Source organism: Portunus trituberculatus, chromosome 39 (genome assembly GCF_017591435.1).
Source record: "Portunus trituberculatus isolate SZX2019 chromosome 39, ASM1759143v1, whole genome shotgun sequence".
Classification (NCBI taxonomy): Eukaryota; Metazoa; Arthropoda; class Malacostraca; order Decapoda; family Portunidae; genus Portunus; species Portunus trituberculatus.
The window spans coordinates 19,396,180-19,405,474 of NC_059293.1; the positions used below are offsets into that span (position 1 = coordinate 19,396,180).

The following is a 9,295-nucleotide window of genomic DNA, read 5'->3' on the forward strand; positions in this document are numbered from 1 at the left end:
GAAGGGAGGCAAGGAATGATGGAAGGAAAGCCTGGAGGAAGGGAGGTACTTGGCTGGAGGGAACATATTAGCAGGGATTATGACAGATCGCGGAGAGGTAATGGAGAGAGAGGGGGGGAGGGAGAGGGAGAGGAGAAAGTATTTTGATGGAGTTAAATTGCCAAGTTTTATTGCAAGAAAAGTAATTCGTTTTTCTTTTTGCAATGATGATGGTGACTCTGATACCTTAAAGAGAGAGAGAGAGAGAGAGAGAGAGAGAGAGAGAGAGAATTCTTTCTTTTACAAGTATGAATGCAGTCAAAACCAAACGGATCCCACAAGTTGAAGTACGTAGAAGTCTCTCTCTCTCTCTCTCTCTCTCTCTCTCTCTCTCTCTCTCTCTCTCTCTCTCTCTCTCTCTCTCTCTCTCTCTCTCTCTCTCTCTCCTCTCCTGGTCCTCCTCGAGTTTCTCCATCCGGCACACTTCCTCCCTCTCCCTCTCTCTCTCTTTCTCTGTAACATAAATATGAACCACGTTAATTCTTCATTCAAGCAAACACTCGTACTGAACCAGCTGCTTTAAGAGTGTTCCTGCCTGCCGTGTTACCCTTCTCGCCGCGCTGCTGCTGCTCCTCCCCCTCCCTCTCTGGAATGGTGTCAATGTGTCTGCTGAATTCCGTCTCTACAAAATGAAGGAGTTGATAAATGGAGTTGAATTGATGGGTATTAAGAACAAAGAACTGGTGAGGAGGTTGGTTTTTAGTATATGACTTAAAGAATGTAAAGTTGTCACAGGGTTTAGTCAGTTCCTTGCCTGTGAATTAAGATGTTGATATATGGACTGGAATTGATGGGTATTAGGAACAAAGAACTGAGAATAGGGTTGATTTTTTTTTAAATATAACTTAACCCTTTTCAATACTGGGACACATTTTCACCTTGAGATTTGTGTACGATTAGACCATTTCATTGACATTAGGAAGGGTCTATGGAGGTCAGAAGATTAATGGCCACAGTCTTCTCTATTTTAATCCCACACGTAGGTTTCTGAAGCTGTATAAAACCACCAAATAGTAAGCAGAATGAATAATGAAAAGCGTCGATACTCAAATGGTTAAAGAAATATTGATGTCATAACGTCCAATGAATTTCTTGTCTATAAAATAAGGAGGAATTGATATATGGACCGCCTACTTCTCCTCCTCCTCCTCCTCTTCCTCCTCCTCCTCCTCTTCATCTCACATATGTTTTCTATGTTTAACGATCACAAGATCCACACTTTTAACACACACTCCTGTAATATGAACCGTGTCATTTAGCGCCTATTTTCTCTGTAGCTTAGTAATGGACTTCCGCTACTTTTGTTTCCTCCTTCTCCTCTTCCTCCTCCTCTTGTATTCTTTTGTATTCCTTCTCCTCCTCCTCCTCCTCCTCTTTATTTATCTTTATCCTACATGTTTTTACTGTTATTTCATTCATGTTTTTGTCTTTGCTATTGTAATTATTAGCATCATCATGATTATGATTACTACTGACTTTGATATTCTCCTTCTCCTTCTCCTTCTCCTTCTCCTTCTCCTCCTCCTCCTCCTCCTCCTCCTCCTCCTCCTCCTCCTCCTCCTCCTCCTCCTCCTCCTCCTCCTCCTCCTTCTTCACCTCCTCATCCAACATTCCACACAACATACCTAAGACACACACACACACACACACACACATACATCAAGTAAACCCTTCCTGCTTCGCTCCACAGAATCACCAGCGGGGCCTGAGTACCTGGTGAGCACAGATCCCGAAGGCAACAGTGTACAGTGCCGCACCGTATCCTCCAGCCCCTCCCCTCCCCACCCGCTGCTGGCTCCCTCCCGCGCTCGCTGCTGCAACTGTCCAGAGAACGCCCCGACGGATCTTCTTGTGGAGCAATTAGTGAGGACGATGAGAAAAGTCGTTCTAGATATTCTGGAGGACAATGCTACTTCGAGCCTTCTGAGGTGTGTATGAGGAGGAGCGGCAGAGGGAGAGGTAGTAAGAGTAGTAGGGGTAGTAAGACAGAGAGAGAGAGAAAGAGAGAGAGAGAGAGAGAGAGAGAGAGAGAGAGAGAGAGAGAGAGAGAGAGAGAGAGGGTGGGTGGGAAGTAGAGAGAGAGATGATTAAATGTAAGGAAAAAAGGAATGATAGAATGGAAAAAGGAACAGAAAAATAGAGATTATAGAGAAGTTATTAGTAGGTAGGTATGTAGAGAGAGAGAGAGAGAGAGAGAGAGAGAGAGAGAGAGAGAGAGAGAGAGAGAGAGAGTGGCCAACATTCCATCATCTGGAGAACACTCAAGCATGCACTAACTATATTCTCTCTCTCTCTCTCTCTCTCTCTCTCTCTCTCTCTCTCTCTCTCTCTCTCTCTCTCTCTCTCTCATCCGCCACTCGGCTTGCTCTCCCGCTCTTACCTGCTAATTGTTTACTCTACTAATACGCTCTTATTAACAAGGGCATCGAATTTTAGGCACATATTTTTTTAACCTAATTTTCGTTTTTTGAAGTTGCGTTACAATGGAGGATATGAAGAGCACGTCAGATTATTCCAGTTTTTTTCTCTCTCTCATTAAGAATATTATTGCTTAAAAAGGAAATATCATTGAATCTGCTGAAATTATTAGTTTATTTTTTTTCTAATACCTTCAGTACCAGGACGCGTTTTCATATTCCTTTTGCTTACTATTTAGCAATTTTTACAGCTTTAGAAACTTGTGTGGGGGATTAGAATTATGAAAACTGTGGCCTTGAATCTTCTGAGCTCCACAGACCCTTCCTAATGTCAATAAAATGGATTAATCACACCCAAATCTCATGCTAAAAAATGCGTCCCAGTACTGAAGGGGTTAAGAATGTATATACACTAAATAACAAAACACTTGACGATATTTCTTAACCAATGAAGAGCTCGTGAATTAGAAAGCCAGTCATATTTACTAAAGATTGTCATTCTATGCTTATTAAAACACTATTAAGAAATAAATCTAACCAAAAGTTTTATATAACCCGCCAGTGAATACAAATGCTCAATCGAACACCGTTTCCCTTACTCACTGAAACCCCGTCACTCAATGCTGTCACTCACTGTAGCGGCGTCACGTTCATCGCCATGCTGCAGCTGGTCTGACGGGGCGCTGAGTCCTCGTAACTCCGCGCGGCCTTCAGGGGCCTAGGGAGCAGAGAGGGAATTGCCACAGGTTAATCCCGAGATCTCTCTCTCCACGGAAATTGGGTTTACCTGGCTAGCTTAGATGAGGCGAGGCAGAACGGCTGGACATGAGAGAGAGAGAGAGAGAGAGAGAGAGAGAGAGAGAGAGAGAGAGAGAGAACCTACACAGTTTTTGAGGCTATTACTTTAATTCCATTTGCTAATATTGCTAGATTTGGTGTAGTGCATTCATGTAAAATGAATTTGTCGTCACACAAGTTGGAGGCGTTGCCGTGTTGCGGAGAGTAATGCTAGGCAAGGAATTGTCCACCAACACGGCAATGAACAGTTTGTCGCACGTAATGACAACACTCTCCCCCAACATGGCGTGGCGGTGTGGCGCAGACTCGCGTGGCGGCGCCTCAGGTCTTATTGTGGCGTGTGGCGGTGACTAGCCAGGTTTGTTTCTCTCTTCTCCAGGGCTCGTGTGTCGCGCCACAGGATCTCCGCCTCTGTGCGAGACGAACGCACTCGCTCCTCTTCCTCTTCCTCCTCCTCTTCATCTTCTTCCTCAAGTTCCTCGTCATCATCGTCCTTCTCCGCCCCGTCTGTCTCCACGGCGCCCTCTAAGGTAGCAGTCATCACCGCCAGCCCTCCTGAGGCGGCACTCCAGGATCCGCCTTCCGTGTCCTCCTCACCTTCCTGCTCCTCCCCGTCTTCCCTCTTCTCTTCCCCATCTTCCAGCTCCTCCATATGCGAGGTGCGGAAGGAGGCGGGCTGACGGGAGCGAGGTGTCAGCAGCTCCCGGCGTGGGGGAAGAAGAGGCCAGTGCCTTGGCGGGGGGCGGCGATCCCTCGTCCGCCACTCAGCGGGTCAAACACATCGAACCGATCTTCCTGAGATGCACGAGGCGGCTGGAGGACAGCCTGGCAGTGTCCCATTCCTTCGTGAGGGCACGCGAGGAAGGGTCACAGCAGGGTGGGCGGGCCGGCCTCTCCCCGGGCAGGCGAGCGCCAGCCTGTGCCTCCGTCGGTGACGAACTGCAGATTCGTCTCAACGCCATCCTGCGCTCCAGCCATCGCGAGGGTGAGTCCACGCGGCCACCAGGCACACAGATTCCAGAGGAGGAGGCCGCGCCGTGGCCCTGTGACGCCTCCCCTCATCAAATCCACCACCAGGAGGGGCCGAGGCCCCCTGATGACTACGACACCTGGAGTCAGGCTGAGGATGGCTCCTCCCCTGCGGGCCATGCAACGCCCAGTCCACCACCCGCCGCCCCCGCCTCCCCTGCCGCGCCCCAGAAGTGTCACAACAGCTACTCGGAAAGCGAAGAGGAAACGCAGCAATCGTCGCCTCACCCCCCCTGTCCCCCTCGCCCGCCACGCTGCTCCATCTTCACCATCAGCGGCACTCTCGCTGACCCCTTCGGCACCAGCGCCAAGTACTCCCTCAGGAGCCTCTCCACGGCGCACTTTTAGTGAGTGAGAGTGTCACTATGTGTGTGTGTGTGTGTGTGTGTGTGTGTGTGTGTGTGTGTGTGTGTGTGTATGTGAGTGTGTCTGCTTCAACTGGACTTCCCCGCGTGACTCGTGATAATAAAAAGCTGCTGGACATGACTGGTATGCACGCACCCCACCCCGTCCTCCCTCCCTTCCTCTCTTTCTCTCCCTGTATCCCTCCCTCACTCTTCCGCTTCCTCATTTCTCCCTCTCCCCTCACCTAAACTTTTCTCCCATACATATACATGCACATACATATACATACACAAGGGCTGCCAACACGCACATATCATAACAAACAGACATATCCTGTAGCATATCAATTGTAGTACCTGTCTCTGAGTGCAGTGCGTCTTTACACACACACACACACACACACACACACACACACACACACACACACAGAGAGAGAGAGAGAGAGAGAGAGAGAGAGAGAGAGAGAGAGAGAGAGAGAGAGAGAGAGAGAGAGAGAGATTCCCTGCTGACTTGAATGTCCTTTGAGAGAACTACACTTCTCGCTCTCTCTCTCTCTCTCTCTCTCTCTCTCTCTCTCTCTCTCTAGTTTGTCTGCTCCCTTCCGCCCCGAGGGAACACGTAAGCTTCGAGGCGTAGCAGCAAGCCAAGTTAAGGCCCAATCAGAACTCTCGCAATGGGTTTCCACGGTTACCATTGGCTATTATTTCGCGACCTGTTAGTGCCTGAGAAGAGTGACTCGTGATTGGTGATATAAATAGGGTGGTATGTGAGCACGAGAATTTATTATTATTACTATTATTATTATTATCATTATTGTTATTATTGTTGAGGTCCTTATTTTTTTTTTTTTCCTTGTGGTGTATGGAAGAAACTTGTATGTATTTTTTTCATTATATATTTTTTAAGATTCGTTCAGTTTTTTTTTTTTTCATTTTTTTAGTTATTTGTTTTCAAGGATGTGTGTAATACTAGAGTACGATATAGTGAGTTTTATTTATTTTTTTTTACTTTGAAAGAGAGAGAGAGAGAGAGAGAGAGATTATTTGATGACAGTAATTAAATGATACTGTTGGATTTAGTTGAAGGTGGAAAGGAGAAGAAAATGGGAGGAGGAGGACGAAAAAGAAGAAGAAGAAGAAGGAAAGGAAGAAGCAGGAGAAGACAAAAAGAAGACGAAGGAGGAGGATGAGAAGAAGGAAACAAGAGAGAAGAGACGAAGGAGGAGGAAACGAAAACAAGACTAAAAGTCAACCAGAAGAAAGAAATGAAGCAAGAAAAAAAATAACAAGACAAAAGAAGGATAAAGAATTACAAGTTTTATTTTTCTTAGTGTTTGTAAAATAAAAAGTGAGTGCTTTATAAAATGTTGAAGTTTAATAGAGTTATAATTAAAACAGTTGAGGAAGATGGCGTTATTTTGTCGTTAATTGCGCTGAAGATGTTTTAACGAGATGCTGATGTTTGTTATAACGACGTTGTGTTCGTTATAGCGAGGTGATTTTATGTAGCGTGACTCGTCTGTGTGTGTGTGTGTGTGTGTGTGTGTGTGTGTGTGTGTGTGTGTGTGTGTGTGTGTGTGTGTGTGTGTGTGTACGCGAATCTAAGAGACACTACTTGCATACTATCTCAAGTTATTTATCTATTCTTATTATTATTATCACTATTATTATTATTATTACTATCATCATCATCATCATCACCACTTACTATACAATTATGAAGCATTCCTTTAGGCTATCTACGAACTATAATTATGTCCGTGTCCGTAATCTATGACTGTCTCGTCTCATACATACATATACTATAATGTAGATCAGTTACTGTGTACACATAGGAAAGAGTGTGAGTGTGTGTGTGTGTGTGTGTGTGTGTGTGTGTGTGTGTGTGTGTGTGTGTGTGTGTGTGTGTGTGTGTGTGTGTAACCTGTGTATGTGTGTTCGTATCGTCGTGTATGTAAATCCGCGTAGCCTTACCAGATCCACATCACGATAGAGTATTTTTTAACAGTTCCCCCTTCCCTTATCCCTTCTCCCTTTCCCCTCTCCCTTCCCTTCCCTTCCCGTCCCCACCTCTCCCCTTCGCTCTCCTCGCACCCTCCAGCAAGGCACGGGGCAGGGGCAGCCAATAGCTATTTTATAAATATGGACGTTTAGCATAAATAGTTTTGTACCTTAAAAGTAAGAAAAGAGTGTTTCATTTCATTCCTCTCTGTGTCTGTGCGTGTGTTTTTGTGTAGAAGTAGTAGTGGTAGTAGTGGTAGTAGTAGGAGTAGTATTGGTGGTAGTAGTAGTAGTAGTAGTAGTGGTGGTACTAGTAGTAGTAGTAGCAGTGGTAGTAGTTTGTTGTAGTTGTTGTTGTTGTTGTGGTTGTGGTTATAATAAGATTTCCTTCTAAAGAACACACACACACACACACACACACACACACACACACACACATTATAACACAATGGAATTCTCTCTGAAGGTAATCTTGAATCCTATTTTTGGTGGCTTGAGAAATCCCCTCCTCTTCCTCCTCCTCCTTATCTTCCTTCTCTCTCCTTGCCTTTGTGGATAAACCAGCGTCACTTTCCATCAACTTGTTAAAATAGCGCAGTGGTGAGCTGATGATCCCAAATAACCTCATTCCCACCACGTTGAAGAGCTGGTGGGAGTACTGGAGGTGATGGTTGTGGTGAAGGTTCGTGGTGGTGGTGCTGGTGGTGTAGGTATTTTTTTTTTTTATGTAAAAGAGGAAAACTGGCCTCGGTTAATAAAGAATGAAAAAGAAGACCCACTTAGATGCCAGTTCCTTTGCAGCTCCGGAAGTGTTAGCCGAAATGAAGGAATGAATGTCTTGAAACGTAACACATAAGTGAACTGAAGTCAAAGGAAGTTGGAAATACAGAAGCAGGAAGGGAGTTTTAAAGGTAACATTAGTAGGATTAACAAAAGTAAAAACGATTAAGTTGCTGGTGATAGTAGTATTAGCAATAGTAATAGTAGTTGTAATATTGTAGGTCAGTGTGGAAATAGTTTATTAATAACCGTTCTGTCAGCAACAATAACATCAACCACAGCCATAACAAAACCAGCATTATTACCGTTATCAATAGTGTTTATCCCAGCATTATGAATAGCAGAGGAAATAAACAGTAATGAACCGCCTGTGTTACTTACGGTCCAAAAGCTGCTGCTGATGATTAGAATAGTAGTATTAGTGATAAAATACACGTCATTCTAAATACTAAATCATGCAGGTGCGTTTACTCTCTCTCTCTCTCTCGTTTTTTTTTCATATTTTCATCCATTTTTGTTAGTATTTATATATTTTGCTTCTATGAATTTCTCTTATTGCTACTTATTTTTTTGTTTTCTCCTCCCACTCTTCCTCGTTCCTTCCCCCTCTCTCTCTCTCTCTCTCTCTCTCTCTCTCTCTCTCTCTCTCTCTCTCTCTCTCTCGTAAATAGAGTTATCGCGGTAGAATTACTGATGCATTGCCACCATATTTTACGCAGCAATGATCTAACTGGCCAGGCACCAAACCATTTCCTAGCTAAATGCCTCCCTTCCCTTGCCATCCCTTCTCACCCCCTTCTCTTTGATTCCTTTCCTCTCGCTTCCTCTTTCTCTTCCTTCCCTTCCTTCTACCAGTCTTTCCCTCCTTCTCTCTTGCTTTCCCTGTACTCTTTCCTGTCACATCTCTTTCCCTCATATCCTATCCCTTCTTCCCTTCCTTTCCTATTTTCTGTTTTTCTTTTACCTTCTTTTCTTCCCTCCATCTCTTTCCACATAACATGAATTTTTTCCTCATTTCCTGTCCTTCCTTTCCTCCTGTGCCTTTTTTCTTCCGTTCTCTCTCATCCACGTGTTTCCTCCTAAACTCCTTTTTTTTCCATATATATGTTTTCCTCCTTTCCTTTCCTCCATTTCTCTCCACCTGTCGCACCCTCCCTCTCTTGCTGTTTCCCTCCACCTTTAATCCTTTGCTCCCTCCTTCCCTCCAGCGATTGTCCTTAAATGAGGCACATACTGGCCAAAATGACATTCACTTTTCCCGCCATAGGAAGGTTTGGAGTTTAGTGAAGTCTTTGCTTTGATAGTTTGCAGTTAAGTTTATTGGCTTACAATTTATTTTTTACTTTACAGTATATTAAGACCTTTTTTTTTTGATATATAGGTTAAGTTTATTTTATATTAATTTTGTTGATACCGGTTTGGCTTTTTCTGGGTTTTCAGTTAGTGAAGGTTGAGGTGATCCTACGTGGCATTATATAATTATCGTACCGCGTTATTAATCTCTCTACTCTTTGTTGTCATTAGCGCAGTGCTTCAGCCCGGCCGCCATGCCTCACCCAGCGCGGTCTCTCAGTGTGCATAATAATGGCTATTCCTAGATTCCCAGGCCACATATCATAGGGAGAATTTATCACAATAGACCTTATCAGCGTAATGGCAACTGAAAGGCAGCCATGTGGGAGCAGTTGCCACGTGGTTATAACTATACACATTTTTGTCTAATTCTCGTATCATAGTAATCTGTATCCATATATATGATGTTTAGCATTTAAGGAACTTCTTAATGGGTTTAATCTAAATACAACACAACAAATGTATTCAAATCTTCCTTATGGTGCGTTAGAGTTGCCATCATCTCGTCACCCAAATAGCCAGTTCACTCAAGCC

At 44.4% G+C, this 9,295-nt stretch overlaps 1 pseudogene; it reads left to right on the top strand.

Moving 5' to 3' along the window:
- LOC123515684 overlaps positions 1 to 5,047 on the top strand; it is a 164,559-nt pseudogene extending 159,512 nt beyond the window's left edge.
- The last annotated feature ends 4,248 nt before the right edge of the window (positions 5,048 to 9,295 follow it).